Consider the following 22750-nt stretch of genomic DNA (forward strand, 5'->3'; position numbering starts at 1 on the left):
AACTTCCACCTCACACTGGGTCAAATTGTGTTTCTTGGCTTTTCTTTCTGCTTTCGGCATGCTGTCAGTCATGAATCCATATTCATGAGAGGCGTTTCTCTGAATATTCATGAACAAATATGGGCGTGGTCTGACCCGCACACAGGTGCGCCACATTTAGAGTGGATTGTGATTTATAAAGGGAAATCGGCGTAGGACGTGCGTGCACACTGTTTTATAAATCAGGATATTTTTGTGCGTACGCACTTTCTGTGTTTCGTGCGTACGCCAATTTTGACGTCAATCCTACGCACAGTTTTATAAATGAGGCCCCAGTACATGGGTGGAGCACAGCGGACCTCCACCCTCTGGAGACGAGGCACATGCTTCACCTTGAAACACACAAACAGGAAAACTAAACCGGTTTAAATAGTTTCACTTGATTGTTTTTGGTGTTATTCAGTCTGACATTAGCAGCTCTCCTCCTCTCTTGCTCCACCTCCTCTCTTGCTCCACCTCCTCTCTTGCTCCACCTCCTCTCTTGATCCACCTCCTCTCTTGATCCACCTCCTCTCTTGATCCACCTCCTCTCTTGCTCCACCTCCTCTCTTGCTCCACCTCCTCTCTTGATCCACCTCCTCTCTTGCTCCACCTCCTCTCTTGATCCACCTCCTCTCTTGATCCACCTCCTCTCTTGATCCACTTCCTCTCTTGCTCCACCTCCTCTCTTGATCCACCTCCTCTCTTGCTCCACCTCCTCTCTTGCTCCACGTCCTCTCTTGCTCCACCTCCTCTCTTGCTCCACCTGCTCTCTTGATCCACCTCCTCTCTTGCTCCACCTCCTCTCTTGCTCCACCTGCTCTCTTGCTCCACCTCCTCTCTTGATCCACCTCCTCTCTTGCTCCACCTCCTCTCTTGCTCCACCTGCTCTCTTGCTCCACCTCCTCTCTTGCTCCACCTCCTCTCTTGCTCCACCTGCTCTCTTGCTCCACCTCCTCTCTTGATCCACCTACTCTCTTGATCCACCTCCTCTCTTGATCCACCTCCTCTCTTGCTCCACCTCCTCTCTTGCTCCACCTGCTCTCTTGATCCACCTCCTCTCTTGCTCCACCTCCTCTCTTGCTCCACCTGCTCTCTTGCTCCACCTCCTCTCTTGATCCACCTCCTCTCTTGCTCCACCTCCTCTCTTGCTCCACCTGCTCTCTTGCTCCACCTCCTCTCTTGCTCCACCTCCTCTCTTGCTCCACCTGCTCTCTTTAATCTGGATTCCGCTCACAACACTGACACAGCCCTTCTGAAGTTCACCAACATCCTCCTCCTCCTCAACGTCCCTCAACGTCCCATCACACTCCTCCTCCTCAACGTCCCTCAACGTCCCATCACACTCCTCCTCCTCAACGTCCCCATCACACTCCTCCTCCTCAACGTCCCTCAACGTCCCATCACACTCCTCCTCCTCCTCCTCAACGTCCCATCACACTCCTCCTCCTCCTCAACGTCCCATCACACTCCACCTCCTCAACGTCCCCATCACACTCCTCCTCCTCCTCCTCAACGTCCCATCACACTCCTCCTCCTCCTCCTCAACGTCCCATCACACTCCACCTCCTCAACGTCCCCATCACATTCCTCCTCCACCTCCTCAACGTCCCATCACACTCCTCCTCCTCCTCCTCAACGTCCCATCACACTCCTCCTCCTCAACGTCCCATCACACTCCTCCTCCTCAACGTCCCCATCACACTCCTCCTCCTCAACGTCCCATCACACTCCACCTCCTCAACGTCCCATCACACTCCTCCTCCTCCTCCTCAACGTCCCATCACACTCCACCTCCTCAACGTCCCCATCACACTCCTCCTCCTCCTCCTCAACGTCCCATCACACTCCTCCTCCTCAACGTCCCATCACACTCCTCCTCCTCCTCCTCAACGTCCCATCACACTCCTCCTCCTCAACGTCCCATCACACTCCTCCTCCTCCTCCTCAACGTCCCATCACACTCCTCCTCCTCCTCCTCAATGTCCCATCACACTCCTCCTCCTCAACGTCCCCATCGCACTCCTCCTCCTCCTCCTCAACGTCCCCATCGCACTCCTCCTCCTCCTCCTCAACGTCCCCATCACACTCCTCCTCCTCCTCCTCAACGTCCCATCACACTCCTCCTCCTCAACGTCCCCATCACACTCCTCCTCCTCCTCCTCAACGTCCCCATCACACTCCTCCTCCTCCTCCTCAACGTCCCCATCACACTCCTCCTCCTCCTCAACGTCCCATCACACTCCTCCTCCTCCTCCTCAACGTCCCCATCACACTCCTCCTCTTCCTCCTCAACGTCCCCATCACACTCCTCCTCCTCAACGTCCCATCACACTCCTCCTCCTCCTCCTCAACGTCCCCATCACACTCCTCCTCCTCCTCCTCAACGTCCCATCACACTCCTCCTCCTCAACGTCCCCATCACACTCCTCCTCCTCCTCCTCAACGTCCCCATCGCACTCCACCTCCTCCTCCTCAACGTCCCATCACACTCCTCCTCCTCAACGTCCCATCACACTCCTCCTCCTCAACGTCCCCATCACACTCCTCCTCCTTCTCCTCAACGTCCCATCACACTCCTCCTCCTCCTCCTCAACGTCCCCATCACACTCCACCTCCTCTTCCTCCTCAACGTCCCCATCACACACCTCCTCCTCCTCAACGTCCCATCACACTCCTCCTCCTCCTCCTCAACGTCCCCATCACACTCCTCCTCCTCCTCAACGTCCCCATCACACTCCTCCTCCTCCTCCTCAACGTCCCATCACACTCCTCCTCCTCCTCCTCAACGTCCCCATCACACTCCTCCTCCTCCTCCTCAATGTCCCATCACACTCCTCCTCCTCAACGTCCCATCATACTACTCCTCCTCAACGTCCCTCAACGTCCCATCATACTCCACCTCCTCAATGTCCCCATCATACTCCACCTCCTCAATGTCCCCATCACACTCCTCCTCCTCAACGTCCCTCAACGTCCCATCACACTCCTCCTCCTCCTCCTCAACGTCCCATCACACTCCTCCTCCTCCTCCTCAACGTCCCATCACACTCCTCCTCCTCAACGTCCCTCAACGTCCCATCACACTCCTCCTCCTCCTCCTCAACGTCCCATCACACTCCTCCTCCTCCTCCTCAACGTCCCCATCACACTCCTCCTCCTCCTCCTCAACGTCCCCATCACACTCCTCCTCCTCCTCCTCAACGTCCCTCAACGTCCCATCACACTCCTCCTCCTCCTCAACGTCCCATCACACTCCTCCTCCTCAATGTCCCATCACACTCCTCCTCCTCCTCCTCCTCAACATCCCTCAACGTCCCATCACACTCCTCCTCCTCCTCAACGTCCCATCACACTCCTCCTCCTCAATGTCCCCATCACACTCCTCCTCCTCAACGTCCCATCACACTCCTCCTCCTCAATGTCCCCATCACACTCCTCCTCCTCAATGTCCCCATCACACTCCTCCTCCTCCTCCTCAACGTCCCATCACACTCCTCCTCCTCAACGTCCCCATCACACTCCTCCTCCTCAACGTCCCTCAATGTCCCATCACACTCCTCCTCCTCAACGTCCCATCACACTCCACCTCCTCAACGTCCCATCACACTCCACCTCCTCAACGTCCCCATCACACTCCTCCTCCTCAACGTCCCTCAATGTCCCATCACACTCCTCCTCCTCAACGTCCCATCACACTCCACCTCCTCAACGTCCCATCACACTCCACCTCCTCAACGTCCCATCACACTCCTCCTCCTCAACGTCCCATCACACTCCTCCTCCTCAACGTCCCATCACACTCCTCCTCCTCAACGTCCCATCACACTCCTCCTCCTCAACGTCCCATCACACTCCACCTCCTCAACGTCCCATCACACTCCTCCTCCTCAATGTCCCATCACACTCCACCTCCTCAACGTCCCATCACACTCCTCCTCCTCAACGTCCCATCACACTCCACCTCCTCAACGTCCCATCACACTCCTCCTCCTCAACGTCTCATCACACTCCTCCTCCTCAACGTCCCATCACACTCCTCCTCCTCAACGTCCCATCACACTCCACCTCCTCAACGTCCCATCACACTCCACCTCCTCAACGTCCCATCACACTCCTCCTCCTCCTCCTCAACGTCCCATCACACTCCTCCTCCTCAACGTCCCATCACACTCCTCCTCCTCCTCCTCAACATCCCCATCACACTCCTCCTCCTCCTCAACGTCCCCATCACACTCCTCCTCCTCCTCCTCAACGTCCCCATCACACTCCTCCTCCTCCTCCTCAACGTCCCTCAACGTCCCATCACACTCCTCCTCCTCCTCAACGTCCCATCACACTCCTCCTCCTCAATGTCCCCATCACACTCCTCCTCCTCAACGTCCCATCACACTCCTCCTCCTCAATGTCCCCATCACACTCCTCCTCCTCAATGTCCCCATCACACTCCTCCTCCTCCTCCTCAATGTCCCATCACACTCCTCCTCCTCAACGTCCCATCACACTCCACCTCCTCAACGTCCCCATCACACTCCTCCTCCTCAACGTCCCTCAATGTCCCATCACACTCCTCCTCCTCAACGTCCCATCACACTCCACTTCCTCAACGTCCCATCACACTCCTCCTCCTCAATGTCCCATCACACTCCACCTCCTCAACGTCCCATCACACTCCTCCTCCTCAACGTCCCATCACACTCCTCCTCCTCAACGTCCCATCACACTCCTCCTCCTCAACGTCCCATCACACTCCACCTCCTCAACGTCCCATCACACTCCACCTCCTCAACGTCCCATCACACTCCTCCTCCTCCTCCTCAACGTCCCATCACACTCCTCCTCCTCAACGTCCCTCAACATCCCCATCACACTCCTCCTCCTCCTCCTCAACGTCCCATCACACTCCTCCTCCTCAACGTCCCCATCACACTCCTCCTCCTCCTCAACGTCCCCATCACACTCCTCCTCCTCCTCCTCAACGTCCCATCACACTCCTCCTCCTCCTCCTCAACGTCCCATCACACTCCTCCTCCTCCTCCTCAACGTCCCCATCACACTCCTCCTTCTCCTCCTCAACGTCCCATCACACTCCTCCTCCTCAACGTCCCATCACACTCCTCCTCCTCCTGCTCGACGTCCCATCACACTCCTCCTCCTCAACGTCCCCATCACACTCCACCTCCTCAATGTCCCCATCACACTCCTCCTCCTCCTCCTCAACGTCCCCATCACACTCCTCCTCCTCAACGTCCCTCAACGTCCCATCACACTCCTCCTCCTCCTCAACGTCCCATCACACTCCTCCTCCTCAATGTCCCCATCACACTCCTCCTCCTCAACATCCCATCACACTCCTCCTCCTCAATGTCCCCATCTTACTCCTACTCCTCCTCCTCCTCAACGTCCCATCACACTCCTCCTCCTCCTCCTCAACGTCCCCATCACACTCCTCCTCCTCCTCCTCAACGTCCCATCACACTCCACCTCCTCAACGTCCCCATCACACTCCTCCTCCTCCTCCTCCTCAACGTCCCATCACACTCCTCCTCCTCCTCCTCAACGTCCCATCACACTCCTCCTCCTCAATGTCCCCATCTTACTCCTACTCCTCCTCCTCCTCAACGTCCCATCACACTCCTCCTCCTCCTCCTCAACGTCCCCATCACACTCCTCCTCCTCCTCCTCAACGTCCCATCACACTCCACCTCCTCAACGTCCCATCACACTCCACCTCCTCAACGTCCCCATCACACTTGTTGGGATTTATGGTTGGTAATTAGCATAAATAATTACTGTAAGTAATGGATTACTGAAAGTAATAGATTACTGAAAGTAATTTAGGAAAAATTGGAATTACTAATGAAGTAAACGGTTAGTTACTCATCAGCAACTCCTAGAGTAATTGAGTAATTACTCAAAAGTTAATAAATTATCAAAAATAATTTATTAATAAAAATTATTAATTTGCATAAATTGGTTATTTATCAAATAATAATTAAATCGGGGCACCACCAGCTAAGCTGGAAATAGCTAATACCAAATTTCAGTCTCGTTTGTCAAAAAGGGTTATTTAAGTAAAGTTAATATTTCTGTGTAAATATAACAATGTTAAATAACAAGGAAGGTGTGAGATTCGAGCACAGACTGTTACAAACCAGTGAATTGTCAACAATAAATACACAATGATAACCAAGAATCGATCAATTCAGTTAAAATGCGTTTATTAACAAAAATGTATTATTCAAAAATAATTCATAAATCATTTATTAAAACACAAGTAATAAACAATGAAACACGAAGATCTAATCTATTAAACAGCAAACACTATGTACAAAGAAAGAGGGTGTGTGTGTGTGTGTGTGTGTGTGTGTGTGTGTGTGAGTGTGTGAGTGTGTGTGAGTGAATGTGTGGAAGCCTGAGTGGGATGTAATGACCACGAACGTCCACCAGGTGGCGGCAGGCGTTGGAGGGTCAGTGTGTGTGGGTGTAATGACCTCGAACGGACACTAGATGGCGGCAGGCGTCTAGTTCGAGGTAGTAACCGGAACGACCACTAGGGGCGCGGCGGCGCACGGAGGGAGAATGCAATGACTCGACTTGTCCACCGAGTGGCGGTCTTTCAAGAGATTGCAATCACCCACGCGGCCACCAGAGGCGCTTGGCGCACTCTTTCTGGACGGCGTGACGTCACTGTGCTCGTGCACGGCTCGTGAGCCTGCTTGGAGCGCGCCTGGGGGCTCGTGGATGAGAAATCCCAGGGACAGTGAACTACACACGGTCACAGAAGCGCATGCAGCAGCGCGCGGCTGCTTTTACGCGATCATTTAATGGAGCGGAGAGAGAAAAGGAGGGGGAAGAAGAGCAGTGGACAGAATATGTTCAGCTCTGCACACTGTCTTGGACTACACAGTCTAGAAATGGTCTGTGCAGGTTGAGAGAGCGAGCGAGAGAGAGAGAGAGAGAGAGAGGAGGTTCGCGTGGATGTAAATCCAACGCGCAGACACAGATTGGTTGGAAACAGGGATCGGCGTCCCTGACTTCAACACAATAATAAACACACAGCAATATTACAGTCACGTTATTCTCATTGTCTGCCCAGACTCTAAGCCTTACTCAGTTTGACGAGGGTGAACGTGCTGCTGCGGCGGGGAAAATCCGTTGATTTCCCGGCTGGAGCTTGTTTTTCTCTCTGGCGTCCCAGGTAAACAAGCTAAAATGGTCTGTGGACAGGGAAAAGTCCACAGGATGATCCGAGGAGGATCAAGCGCTTCTTTTGAGGAGGGGGGAGAAGAAGCGGCTTCAGGTCTGCATGCGGGAGGAGGGTGCGCTGGCAGCTGCACACTCGGACTCCGGTGAAGAAGAAAAAAAGGAAAAAGGGAAAAGTAGAAGTAGTTCCACGGTGGTTGTCGGCTCGTCGGCCCGGTGTGGAACTCCGGGCCGGTCAGCGGGCACACGTGGCACTTCGTCTCCGTGCGAAACGGATGCGTCCGTCTTTACGCAGGTTTCAACATTGGAGAGAAAGAAATCACGTCCGCGGGGGTATTTCATACCTTTTGGCTGGTGTCGGGTTTCCAGCCGGCTCTGGGTCATGTGGACCAATCCTGACGGAGGGCCCGCCCTGGACCTTCCAGCTGGTGAGGGAGCTCTCAGGCTCCCCCTGCCGTTGGCCTCTAGTATTGCACCTTGGAAGGGGGGGTCCAGGGGGTGATCCGGGATCAATGGTGAACTTTTCCATTCTGACCATGTGATCTCTTTGTTCTCAAAACGTGGTCCCCCCTCCCCCTTCCATGAGGTTGAGTGGCCCCCAACACACTCCTCCTCCTCAACGTCCCATCACACTCCACCTCCTCAACGTCCCCATCACACTCCTCCTCCTCAACGTCCCCATCACACTCCTCCTCCTCAACGTCCCCATCACACTCCTCCTTCTCCTCCTCAATGTCCAATCACACTCCTCCTCCTCCTCCTCAACGTCCCATCACACTCCTCCTCCTCAACGTCCCATCACACTCTTCCTCCTCCTCCTCAACGTCCCTTAACGTCCCCATCATACTCCTCCTCCTCCTCAACGTCCCTTAACGTCCCATCACACTCCTCCTCCTCCTCAACGTCCCCATCACACTCCACCTCCTCCTCCTCAACGTCGCATCACACTCCTCCTCCTCAACGTCCCCATCACACTCCACCTCCTCCTCCTCAACGTCCCCATCACACTCCTCCTCCTCCTCCTCAACGTCCCATCACACTCCTCCTCCTCAACGTCCCCATCACACTCCACCTCCTCAACGTCCCATCACACTCCTCCTCCTCAACGTCCCCATCACACTCCTCCTCCTCCTCCTCAACGTTCCATCACACTCCTCCTCCTCAACGTCCCCATCACACTCCACCTCCTCAACGTCCCATCACACTCCTCCTCCTCCTCCTCAACGTCCCATCACACTCCTCCTCCTCAACGTCCCATCACACTCCTCCTCCTCCTCCTCAACGTCCCATCACACTCCTCCTCCTCCTCCTCAACGTCCCTCAACGTCCCATCACACTCCTCCTCCTCAACGTCCCATCACACTCCTCCTCCTCAACGTCCCCATCACACTCCTCCTCCTCAACGTCCCCATCACACTCCTCCTCCTCCTCCTCAACGTCCCCATCACACTCCTCCTCCGCCTCAACGTCCCCATCACACTCCTCCTCCTCCTCCTCAACGTCCCATCACACTCCTCCTCCTCCTCCTCCTCAACGTCCCATCACACTCCTCCTCCTCAACGTCCCATCACACTCCTCCTCCTCAACGTCCCCATCACACTCCTCCTCCTCCTCCTCCTCAACGTCCCTCAACGTCCCATCACACTCCTCCTCCTCCTCAACGTCCCATCACACTCCTCCTCCTCAATGTCCCCATCACACTCCTCCTCCTCCTCCTCAACATCCCCATCACACTCCTCCTCCTCAACGTCCCTCAACGTCCCATCACACTCCTCCTCCTCCTCAACGTCCCATCACACTCCTCCTCCTCAACGTCCCCATCACACTCCTCCTCCTCAACGTCCCCATCACACTCCTCCTCCTCAACGTCCCATTACACTCCTCCTCCTCAATGTCCCCATCTTACTCCTACTCCTCCTCCTCCTCAACGTCCCATCACACTCCTCCTCCTCAACGTCCCTCAACGTCCCATCACACTCCTCCTCCTCCTCAACGTCCCATCACACTCCTCCTCCTCAACGTCCCTCAACGTCCCATCACACTCCTCCTCCTCCTCAACGTCCCATCACACTCCTCCTCCTCAACGTCCCTCAACGTCCCATCACACTCCTCCTCCTCCTCCTCAACGTCCCCATCACACTCCTCCTCCTCCTCCTCAACGTCCCATCACACTCCACCTCCTCAACGTCCCCATCACACTCCTCCTCCTCCTCCTCAACGTCCCATCACACTCCACCTCCTCAACGTCCCCATCACACTCCTCCTCCTCAACGTCCCATCACACTCCTCCTCCTCAACGTCCCTCAACGTCCCATCACACTCCTCCTCCTCCTCAACGTCCCATCACACTCCTCCTCCTCAACGTCCCTCAACGTCCCATCACACTCCTCCTCCTCCTCCTCAACGTCCCCATCACACTCCTCCTCCTCCTCCTCAACGTCCCATCACACTCCACCTCCTCAACGTCCCCATCACACTCCTCCTCCTCCTCCTCAACGTCCCATCACACTCCTCCTCCTCAACGTCCCATCACACTCCTCCTCCTCCTCCTCAACGTCCCCATCACACTCCTCCTCCTCAACGTCCCCATCACACTCCTCCTCCTCAACGTCCCCATCACACTCCTCCTCCTCCTCCTCAACGTCCCCATCACACTCCTCCTCCGCCTCAACGTCCCCATCACACTCCTCCTCCTCCTCCTCAACGTCCCATCACACTCCTCCTCCTCCTCCTCCTCAACGTCCCATCACACTCCTCCTCCTCCTCCTCAACGTCCCCATCACACTCCTCCTCCTCCTGCTCGACGTCCCATCACACTCCTCCTCCTCCTCCTCAACGTCCCTCAACGTCCCATCACACTCCTCCTCCTCCTCAACGTCCCATCACACTCCTCCTCCTCAACGTCCCCATCACACTCCTCCTCCTCAACGTCCCCATCACACTCCTCCTCCTCAACGTCCCATCACACTCCTCCTCCTCAATGTCCCCATCTTACTCCTACTCCTCCTCCTCCTCAACGTCCCATCACACTCCTCCTCCTCAACGTCCCTCAACGTCCCATCACACTCCTCCTCCTCCTCAACGTCCCATCACACTCCTCCTCCTCAACGTCCCTCAACGTCCCATCACACTCCTCCTCCTCCTCAACGTCCCATCACACTCCTCCTCCTCAACGTCCCTCAACGTCCCATCACACTCCTCCTCCTCCTCAACATCCCATCACACTCCTCCTCCTCAACGTCCCCATCACACTCCTCCTCCTCAACGTCCCATCACACTCCTCCTCCTCAATGTCCCCATCTTACTCCTACTCCTCCTCCTCCTCAACGTCCCATCACACTCCTCCTCCTCCTCCTCAACGTCCCCATCACACTCCTCCTCCTCCTCCTCAACGTCCCATCACACTCCACCTCCTCAATGTCCCCATCACACTCCTCCTCCTCCTCCTCAACGTCCCCATCACACTCCTCCTCCTCCTCCTCAACGTCCCCATCACACTCCTCCTCCTCCTCCTCAACGTCCCATCACACTCCACCTCCTCAACGTCCCCATCACACTCCTCCTCCTCAACGTCCCATCACACTCCTCCTCCTCAACGTCCCCATCACACTCCTCCTCCTCAACGTCCCCATCACACTCCTCCTCCTCCTCCTCAACGTCCCCATCACACTCCTCCTCCGCCTCAACGTCCCCATCACACTCCTCCTCCTCCTCCTCAACGTCCCATCACACTCCTCCTCCTCCTCCTCCTCAACGTCCCATCACACTCCTCCTCCTCCTCCTCAACGTCCCCATCACACTCCTCCTCCTCCTGCTCGACGTCCCATCACACTCCTCCTCCTCCTCCTCAACGTCCCTCAACGTCCCATCACACTCCTCCTCCTCCTCAACGTCCCATCACACTCCTCCTCCTCAATGTCCCCATCACACTCCTCCTCCTCCTCCTCAACATCCCCATCACACTCCTCCTCCTCAACGTCCCTCAACGTCCCATCACACTCCTCCTCCTCCTCAACGTCCCATCACACTCCTCCTCCTCAACGTCCCCATCACACTCCTCCTCCTCAACGTCCCCATCACACTCCTCCTCCTCAACGTCCCATCACACTCCTCCTCCTCAATGTCCCCATCTTACTCCTACTCCTCCTCCTCCTCAACGTCCCATCACACTCCTCCTCCTCAACGTCCCTCAACGTCCCATCACACTCCTCCTCCTCCTCAACGTCCCATCACACTCCTCCTCCTCAACGTCCCTCAACGTCCCATCACACTCCTCCTCCTCCTCAACGTCCCATCACACTCCTCCTCCTCAACGTCCCTCAACGTCCCATCACACTCCTCCTCCTCCTCAACATCCCATCACACTCCTCCTCCTCAACGTCCCCATCACACTCCTCCTCCTCAACGTCCCATCACACTCCTCCTCCTCAATGTCCCCATCTTACTCCTACTCCTCCTCCTCCTCAACGTCCCATCACACTCCTCCTCCTCCTCCTCAACGTCCCCATCACACTCCTCCTCCTCCTCCTCAACGTCCCATCACACTCCACCTCCTCAATGTCCCCATCACACTCCTCCTCCTCCTCCTCAACGTCCCCATCACACTCCTCCTCCTCCTCCTCAACGTCCCCATCACACTCCTCCTCCTCCTCCTCAACGTCCCATCACACTCCACCTCCTCAACGTCCCCATCACACTCCTCCTCCTCAACGTCCCATCACACTCCTCCTCCTCAACGTCCCTCAACGTCCCATCACACTCCTCCTCCTCAACGTCCCATCACACTCCTCCTCCTCAACGTCCCATCACACTCCTCCTCCTCAACGTCCCATCACACTCCACCTCCTCAACGTCCCATCACACTCCTCCTCCTCAACGTCCCATCACACTCCTCCTCCTCAACGTCCCATCACACTCCTCCTCAACGTCCCATCACACTCCACCTCCTCAACGTCCCATCACACTCCACCTCCTCAACGTCCTATCAAAATCCTCCTCCTCCTCCTCAACGTCCCATCACACTCCTCCTCCTCAACGTCCCTCAACGTCCCATCACACTCCTCCTCCTCCTCAACGTCCCATCACACTCCTCCTCCTCAACGTCCCCATCACACTCCTCCTCCTCAACGTCCCATCACACTCCTCCTCCTCCTCCTCAACGTCCCATCACACTCCTCCTCCTCAACGTCCCCATCACACTCCTCCTCCTCCTCCTCAACGTCCCATCACACGCCTCCTCCTCAACGTCCCCATCACACTCCTCCTCCTCCTCCTCAACGTCCCCATCACACTCCTCCTCCTCCTCCTCAACGTCCCCATCACACTCCTCCTCCGCCTCAACGTCCCCATCACACTCCTCCTCCTCCTCCTCAACGTCCCATCACACTCCTCCTCCTCCTCCTCCTCAACGTCCCATCACACTCCTCCTCCTCCTCCTCAACGTCCCCATCACACTCCTCCTCCTCCTCCTCCTCAACGTCCCTCAACGTCCCATCACACTCCTCCTCCTCCTCAACGTCCCATCACACTCCTCCTCCTCAATGTCCCCATCACACTCCTCCTCCTCCTCCTCAACATCCCCATCACACTCCTCCTCCTCAACGTCCCTCAACGTCCCATCACACTCCTCCTCCTCCTCAACGTCCCATCACACTCCTCCTCCTCAACGTCCCCATCACACTCCTCCTCCTCAACGTCCCCATCACACTCATCCTCCTCAACGTCCCATCACACTCCTCCTCCTCAATGTCCCCATCTTACTCCTACTCCTCCTCCTCCTCAACGTCCCATCACACTCCTCCTCCTCCTCCTCAACGTCCCCATCACACTCCTCCTCCTCCTCCTCAACGTCCCATCACACTCCACCTCCTCAACGTCCCCATCACACTCCTCCTCCTCCTCCTCAACGTCCCATCACACTCCACCTCCTCAACGTCCCCATCACACTCCTCCTCCTCAACGTCCCATCACACTCCTCCTCCTCAACGTCCCCATCACACTCCTCCTCCTCCTCCTCAACGTCCCATCACACTCCTCCTCCTCAACGTCCCATCACACTCCTCCTCCTCAACGTCCCTCAACGTCCCATCACACTCCTCCTCCTCAACGTCCCCATCACACTCCTCCTCCTCAACGTCCCCATCACACTCCTCCTCCTCCTCCTCAACGTCCCCATCACACTCCTCCTCCGCCTCAACGTCCCCATCACACTCCTCCTCCTCCTCCTCAACGTCCCATCACACTCCTCCTCCTCCTCCTCAACGTCCCATCACACTCCTCCTCCTCCTCCTCAACGTCCCCATCACACTCCTCCTCCTCCTCCTCCTCAACGTCCCTCAACGTCCCATCACACTCCTCCTCCTCCTCAACGTCCCATCACACTCCTCCTCCTCAATGTCCCCATCACACTCCTCCTCCTCCTCCTCAACATCCCCATCACACTCCTCCTCCTCAACGTCCCTCAACGTCCCATCACACTCCTCCTCCTCCTCAACGTCCCATCACACTCCTCCTCCTCAACGTCCCCATCACACTCCTCCTCCTCAACGTCCCCATCACACTCCTCCTCCTCAACGTCCCATCACACTCCTCCTCCTCAATGTCCCCATCTTACTCCTACTCCTCCTCCTCCTCAACGTCCCATCACACTCCTCCTCCTCAACGTCCCTCAACGTCCCATCACACTCCTCCTCCTCCTCAACGTCCCATCACACTCCTCCTCCTCAACGTCCCTCAACGTCCCATCACACTCCTCCTCCTCCTCAACGTCCCATCACACTCCTCCTCCTCAACGTCCCTCAACGTCCCATCACACTCCTCCTCCTCCTCAACATCCCATCACACTCCTCCTCCTCAACGTCCCCATCACACTCCTCCTCCTCAACGTCCCATCACACTCCACCTCCTCAACGTCCTATCAAAATCCTCCTCCTCCTCCTCAACGTCCCATCACACTCCTCCTCCTCAACGTCCCTCAACGTCCCCATCACACTCCTCCTCCTCCTCAACGTCCCATCACACTCCTCCTCCTCAACGTCCCCATCACACTCCTCCTCCTCAACGTCCCATCACACTCCTCCTCCTCCTCCTCAACGTCCCATCACACTCCTCCTCCTCAACGTCCCCATCACACTCCTCCTCCTCCTCCTCAACGTCCCATCACACTCCTCCTCCTCAACGTCCCCATCACACTCCTCCTCCTCCTCCTCAACGTCCCCATCACACTCCACCTCCTCCTCCTCAACGTCCCCATCACACTCCTCCTCCTCCTCCTCAACGTCCCATCACACTCCTCCTCCTCCTCCTCAACGTCCCATCACACTCCTCCTCCTCCTCCTCAACGTCCCATCACACTCCTCCTCCTCCTCCTCAACGTCCCCATCACACTCCTCCTTCTCCTCCTCAACGTCCCATCACACTCCTCCTCCTCAACGTCCCATCACACTCCTCCTCCTCCTGCTCGACGTCCCATCACACTCCTCCTCCTCAACGTCCCCATCACACTCCACCTCCTCAATGTCCCATCACACTCCTCCTCCTCCTCCTCAATGTCCCATCACACTCCTCCTCCTCCTCAACGTCCCCATCACACTCCACCTCCTCCTCCTCAACGTCCCCATCACACTCCTCCTCCTCCTCCTCAACGTCCCATCACACTCCTCCTCCTCCTCCTCAATGTCCCATCACACTCCTCCTCCTCCTCAACGTCCCCATCACACTCCTCCTCCTCCTCCTCAATGTCCCATCGCACTCCTCCTCCTCCTCAACGTCCCCATCACACTCCACCTCCTCCTCCTCAACGTCCCCATCACACTCCTCCTCCTCCTCCTCAATGTCCCATCGCACTCCTCCTCCTCCTCAACGTCCCCATCACACTCCTCCTCCTCCTCCTCAACGTCCCCATCACACTCCTCCTCCTCCTCCTCAACGTCCCATCACACTCATCCTCCTCCTCCTCAACGTCCCATCACACTCCACCTCCTCCTCCTCAACGTCCCCATCACACTCCTCCTCCTCCTCCTCAACGTCCCATCACACTCCTCCTCCTCAACGTCCCCATCACACTCCACCTCCTCAACGTCCCATCACACTCCTCCTCCTCCTCCTCAACGTCCCCATCACACTCCTCCTCCTCAACGTCCCATCACAATCCTCCTCCTCAATGTCCCCATCACACTACTCCTCCTCCTCCTCAACGTCCCATCACACTCCTCCTCCTCCTCCTCAACGTCCCATCACACTCCACCTCCTCAACGTCCCCATCACACTCCTTCTCCTTCTCCTCAACGTCCCATCACACTCCCCCTCCTCCTCCTCAACGTCCCTCAACGTCCCATCACACTCCACCTCCTCAACGTCCCCATTACACTCCTTCTCCTCCTCCTCAACGTCCCATCACACTCCTCCTCCTCCTACTCAACGTCCCTCAACGTCCCCATCACACTCCTCCTCCTCCTCCTCAACGTCCCATCACACTCCTCCTCCTCAACGTCCCCATCACACTCCTCCTCCTCCTCCTCAACGTCCCATCACACTCCTCCTCCTCCTCCTCAACGTCCCATCACACTCCACCTCCTCAACGTCCCCATCACACTCCTCCTCCTCCTCCTCAACGTCCCTCAACGTCCCATCACACTCCTCCTCCTCAACGTCCCATCACACTCCTCCTCCTCAACGTCCCATCACACTCCTCCTCCTCCTCCTCAACGTCCCATCACACTCCTCCTCCTCAACGTCCCATCACACTCCTCCTCCTCCTCCTCAACGTCCCATCACACTCCTCCTTCTCAACGTCCCTCAACGTCCCCATCACACTCCTCCTCCTCCTCCTCAACGTCCCTCAAAGTCCCATCACACTCCTCCTCCTCCTCCTCAACGTCCCCATCACACTCCTCCTCCTCCTCCTCAACGTCCCTCAAAGTCCCATCACACTCCTCCTCCTCCTCCTCAACGTCCCATCACACTCCTCCTCCTCCTCCTCAACATCCCCATCACACTCCTCCTCCTCCTCCTCAACGTCCCATCACACTCCACCTCCTCAACGTCCCCATCACACTCCTCCTCCTCCTCCTCAACGTCCCCATCACACTCCTCCTCCTCCTCCTCAACGTCCCCATCACACTCCTCCTCCTCCTCCTCAACGTCCCATCACACTCCACCTCCTCAACGTCCCCATCACACTCCTCCTCCTCAACGTCCCATCACACTCCTCCTCCTCAACGTCCCTCAACGTCCCATCACACTCCTCCTCCTCAACGTCCCATCACACTCCACCTCCTCAACGTCCCATCACACTCCTCCTCCTCAACGTCCCATCACACTCCTCCTCCTCAACGTCCCATCACACTCCTCCTCCTCAACGTCCCATCACACTCCTCCTCCTCAACGTCCCATCACACTCCACCTCCTCAACGTCCCATCACACTCCTCCTCCTCCTCCTCAACGTCCCATCACACTCCTCCTCCTCAACGTCCCTCAACGTCCCCATCACACTCCTCCTCCTCCTCAACGTCCCATCACACTCCTCCTCCTCAACGTCCCCATCACACTCCTCCTCCTCAACGTCCCATCACACTCCTCCTCCTCCTCCTCAACGTCCCATCACACTCCTCCTCCTCAACGTCCCCATCACACTCCTCCTCCTCCTCCTCAACGTCCCATCACACTCCTCCTCCTCCTCCTCAACGTTCCATCACACTCCTCCTCCTCAACGTCCCCATCACACTCCTCCTCCTCCTCCTCAACGTCCCCATCACACTCCTCCTCCTCCTCCTCAACGTCCCATCACACTCCTCCTCCTCCTCCTCAACGTCCCATCACACTCCTCCTCCTCCTCCTCAACGTCCCCATCACACTCCTCCTCCTCCTCCTCAACGTCCCATCACACTCCTCCTCCTCAACGTCCCATCACACTCCTCCTCCTCCTGCTCGACGTCCCATCACACTCCTCCTCCTCAACGTCCCCATCACACTCCTCCTCCTCCTCCTCAATGTCCCATCACACTCCTCCTCCTCCTTAACGTCCCCATCACACTCCACCTCCTCATCCTCAACGTCCCCATCACACTCCTCCTCCTCCTCCTCAACGTCCCATCACACTCCTCCTCCTCCTCCTCAATGTCCCATCACACTCCTCCTCCTCCTCAACGTCCCCATCACACTCCTCCTCCTCCTCCTCAATGTCCCATCGCACTCCTCCTCCTCCTCAACGTCCCCATCACACTCCACCTCCTCCTCCTCAACGTCCCCATCACACTCCTCCTCCTCCTCCTCAATGTCCCATCGCACTCCTCCTCCTCCTCAACGTCCCCATCACACTCCTCCTCCTCCTCCTCAACGTCCCCATCACACTCCTCCTCCTCCTTCTCAACGTCCCATCACACTCCTCCTCCTCCTCATCAACGTCCCCATCACACTACACCTCCTTCTCCTCAACGTCCCCATCACACTCCTCCTCCTCCTCCTCAACGTCCCATCACACTCCTCCTCCTCAACGTCCCCATCACACTCCACCTCCTCAACGTCCCATCACAGTCCTCCTCCTCCTCCTCAACGTCCCCATCACACTCCTCCTCCTCCTCCTCAACGTCCCCATCACACTCCTCCTCCTCAACGTCCCATCACAATCCTCCTCCTCAACGTCCCCATCACACTACTCCTCCTCCTCCTCAACGTCCCATCACACTCCTCCTCCTCCTCCTCAACGTCCCATCACACTCCACCTCCTCAACGTCCCATCACACTCCACCTCCTCAACGTCCCCATCACACTCCTTCTCCTCCTCCTCAACGTCCCATCACACTCCTCCTCCTCCTCCTCAACGTCCCTCAACGTCCCCATCACACTCCTCCTCCTCCTCCTCAACGTCCCATCACACTCCTCCTCCTCAACGTCCCCATCACACTCCTCCTCCTCCTCCTCAACGTCCCATCACACTCCTCCTCCTCCTCCTCAACGTCCCATCACACTCCACCTCCTCAACGTCCCCATCACACTCCTCCTCCTCCTCCTCAACGTCCCTCAACGTCCCATCACACTCCTCCTCCTCAACGTCCCATCACACTCCTCCTCCTCAACGTCCCATCACACTCCTCCTCCTCCTCCTCAACGTCCCATCACACTCCTCCTCCTCAACGTCCCATCACACTCCTCCTCCTCCTCCTCAACGTCCCATCACACTCCTCCTCCTCAACGTCCCTCAACGTCCCCATCACACTCCTCCTCCTCCTCCTCAACGTCCCATCACACTCCTCCTCCTCAACGTCCCATCACACTCCTCCTCCTCAACGTCCCATCACACTCCTCCTCCTCCTCCTCAACGTCCCATCACACTCCTCCTCCTCAACGTCCCTCAACGTCCCCATCACACTCCTCCTCCTCCTCCTCAACGTCCCCATCACACTCCACCTCCTCAACGTCCCATCACACTCCTCCTCCTCCTCCTCAACGTCCCATCACACTCCTCCTCCTCAACGTCCCTCAACGTCCCCATCACACTCCTCCTCCTCCTCCTCAACGTCCCATCACACTCCTCCTCCTCCTCCTCAACGTCCCATCACACTCCTCCTCCTCAATGTCCCCATTACACTCCTCCTCCTCCTCCTCAACGTCCCATCACAGTCCTCCTCCTCCTCCTCAACGTCCCCATCACACTCCTCCTCCTCCTCCTCAACGTCCCTCAAAGTCCCATCACACTCCTCCTCCTCCTCCTCAACGTCCCATCACACTCCTCCTCCTCAACGTCCCCATCACACTCCTCCTCCTCCTCCTCAACGTCCCATCACACTCCTCCTCCTCCTCCTCAACGTCCCCATCACACTCCTCCTCCTCCTCCTCAACGTCCCATCACACTCCTCCTCCTCAACGTCCCCATCACACTCCTCCACCTCCTCCTCAACGTCCCCATCACACTCCTCCTCCTCCTCCTCAACGTCCCTCAACGTCCCATCACACTCCTCCTCCTCCTCCTCCTCCACGTCCCCATCACACTCCTCCTCCTCCTCAACGTCCCTCAATGTCCCATAACACTCCTCCTACTCAACGTCCCCATCACACTCCTCCTCCTCCTCCTCAACGTCCCATCACACTCCTCCTCCTCAACGTCCCCATCACACTCCTCCACCTCCTCCTCAACGTCCCCATCACACTCCTCCTCCTCCTCAACGTCCCTCAACGTCCCATCACACTCCTCCTCCTCCTCCTCCTCCACGTCCCCATCACACTCCTCCTCCTCCTCAACGTCCCTCAAAGTCCCATCACACTCCTCCTCCTCCTCCTCAACGTCCCATCACACTCCTCCTCCTCCTCCTCAACGTCCCCATCACACTCCTCCTCCTCCTCAACGTCCCATCACACTCCTCCTCCTCAACGTCCCCATCACACTCCTCCTCCTCAACGTCCCATCACACTCCTCCTCCTCCTCCTCAACGTCCCATCACACTCCTCCTCCTCAACGTCCCCATCACACTCCTCCTCCTCCTCCTCAACGTCCCATCACACTCCTCCTCCTCCTCCTCAACGTTCCATCACACTCCTCCTCCTCAACGTCCCCATCACACTCCTCCTCCTCCTCCTCAACGTCCCCATCACACTCCTCCTCCTCCTCCTCAACGTCCCATCACACTCCTCCTCCTCCTCCTCAACGTCCCATCACACTCCTCCTCCTCCTCCTCAACGTCCCCATCACACTCCTCCTCCTCCTCCTCAACGTCCCATCACACTCCTCCTCCTCAACGTCCCATCACACTCCTCCTCCTCCTGCTCGACGTCCCATCACACTCCTCCTCCTCAACGTCCCCATCACACTCCTCCTCCTCCTCCTCAATGTCCCATCACACTCCTCCTCCTCCTTAACGTCCCCATCACACTCCACCTCCTCATCCTCAACGTCCCCATCACACTCCTCCTCCTCCTCCTCAACGTCCCATCACACTCCTCCTCCTCCTCCTCAATGTCCCATCACACTCCTCCTCCTCCTCAACGTCCCCATCACACTCCTCCTCCTCCTCCTCAATGTCCCATCGCACTCCTCCTCCTCCTCAACGTCCCCATCACACTCCACCTCCTCCTCCTCAACGTCCCCATCACACTCCTCCTCCTCCTCCTCAATGTCCCATCGCACTCCTCCTCCTCCTCAACGTCCCCATCACACTCCTCCTCCTCCTCCTCAATGTCCCATCGCACTCCTCCTCCTCCTTCTCAACGTCCCATCACACTCCTCCTCCTCCTCCTCAACGTCCCCATCACACTCCACCTCCTCCTCCTCAACGTCCCCATCACACTCCTCCTCCTCCTCCTCAACGTCCCATCACACTCCTCCTCCTCAACGTCCCCATCACACTCCACCTCCTCAACGTCCCATCACACTCCTCCTCCTCCTCCTCAACGTCCCCATCACACTCCTCCTCCTCCTCCTCAACGTCCCCATCACACTCCTCCTCCTCAACGTCCCATCACAATCCTCCTCCTCAACGTCCCCATCACACTACTCCTCCTCCTCCTCAACGTCCCATCACACTCCTCCTCCTCCTCCTCAACGTCCCATCACACTCCACCTCCTCAACGTCCCATCACACTCCACCTCCTCAACGTCCCCATCACACTCCTTCTCCTCCTCCTCAACGTCCCATCACACTCCTCCTCCTCCTCCTCAACGTCCCTCAACGTCCCCATCACACTCCTCCTCCTCCTCCTCAACGTCCCATCACACTCCTCCTCCTCAACGTCCCCATCACACTCCTCCTCCTCCTCCTCAACGTCCCATCACACTCCTCCTCCTCCTCCTCAACGTCCCATCACACTCCACCTCCTCAACGTCCCCATCACACTCCTCCTCCTCCTCCTCAACGTCCCTCAACGTCCCATCACACTCCTCCTCCTCAACGTCCCATCACACTCCTCCTCCTCAACGTCCCATCACACTCCTCCTCCTCCTCCTCAACGTCCCATCACACTCCTCCTCCTCAACGTCCCATCACACTCCTCCTCCTCCTCCTCAACGTCCCATCACACTCCTCCTCCTCAACGTCCCTCAACGTCCCCATCACACTCCTCCTCCTCCTCCTCAACGTCCCATCACACTCCTCCTCCTCAACGTCCCATCACACTCCTCCTCCTCAACGTCCCATCACACTCCTCCTCCTCCTCCTCAACGTCCCATCACACTCCTCCTCCTCAACGTCCCTCAACGTCCCCATCACACTCCTCCTCCTCCTCCTCAACGTCCCCATCACACTCCACCTCCTCAACGTCCCATCACACTCCTCCTCCTCCTCCTCAACGTCCCATCACACTCCTCCTCCTCAACGTCCCTCAACGTCCCCATCACACTCCTCCTCCTCCTCCTCAACGTCCCATCACACTCCTCCTCCTCCTCCTCAACGTCCCATCACACTCCTCCTCCTCAATGTCCCCATTACACTCCTCCTCCTCCTCCTCAACGTCCCATCACAGTCCTCCTCCTCCTCCTCAACGTCCCCATCACACTCCTCCTCCTCCTCCTCAACGTCCCTCAAAGTCCCATCACACTCCTCCTCCTCCTCCTCAACGTCCCATCACACTCCTCCTCCTCAACGTCCCCATCACACTCCTCCTCCTCCTCCTCAACGTCCCATCACACTCCTCCTCCTCCTCCTCAACGTCCCCATCACACTCCTCCTCCTCCTCCTCAACGTCCCATCACACTCCTCCTCCTCAACGTCCCCATCACACTCCTCCACCTCCTCCTCAACGTCCCCATCACACTCCTCCTCCTCCTCCTCAACGTCCCTCAACGTCCCATCACACTCCTCCTCCTCCTCCTCCTCCACGTCCCCATCACACTCCTCCTCCTCCTCAACGTCCCTCAATGTCCCATAACACTCCTCCTCCTCAACGTCCCCATCACACTCCTCCTCCTCAACGTCCCCATCACACTCCTCCACCTCCTCCTCAACGTCCCCATCACACTCCTCCTCCTCCTCAACGTCCCTCAACGTCCCATCACACTCCTCCTCCTCCTCCTCCTCCACGTCCCCATCACACTCCTCCTCCTCCTCAACGTCCCTCAAAGTCCCATCACACTCCTCCTCCTCCTCCTCAACGTCCCATCACACTCCTCCTCCTCCTCCTCAACGTCCCCATCACACTCCTCCTCCTCCTCCTCAACGTCCCATCACACTCCACCTCCTCAACGTCCCATCACACTCCTCCTCCTCAACGTCCCCATCACACTCCTCCTCCTCCTCCTCAACGTCCCCATCACACTCCTCCTCCTCCTTCTCAACGTCCCCATCACACTCCTCCTCCTCCTCCTCAACGTCCCATCACACTCCTCCTCCTCCTCCTCAACGTCCCATCACACTCCACCTCCTCAACGTCCCCATCACACTCCTCCTCCTCAACGTCCCTCAACGTCCCATCACACTCCTCCTCCTCAACGTCCCATCACACTCCTCCTCCTCAACGTCCCATCACACTCCTCCTCCTCAACGTCCCATCACACTCCACCTCCTCAACGTCCCATCACACTCCTCCTCCTCAACGTCC

This window comes from Blennius ocellaris (genome assembly GCF_963422515.1).
Source record: "Blennius ocellaris genome assembly, chromosome: 5".
Classification (NCBI taxonomy): domain Eukaryota; kingdom Metazoa; phylum Chordata; class Actinopteri; order Blenniiformes; family Blenniidae; genus Blennius; species Blennius ocellaris.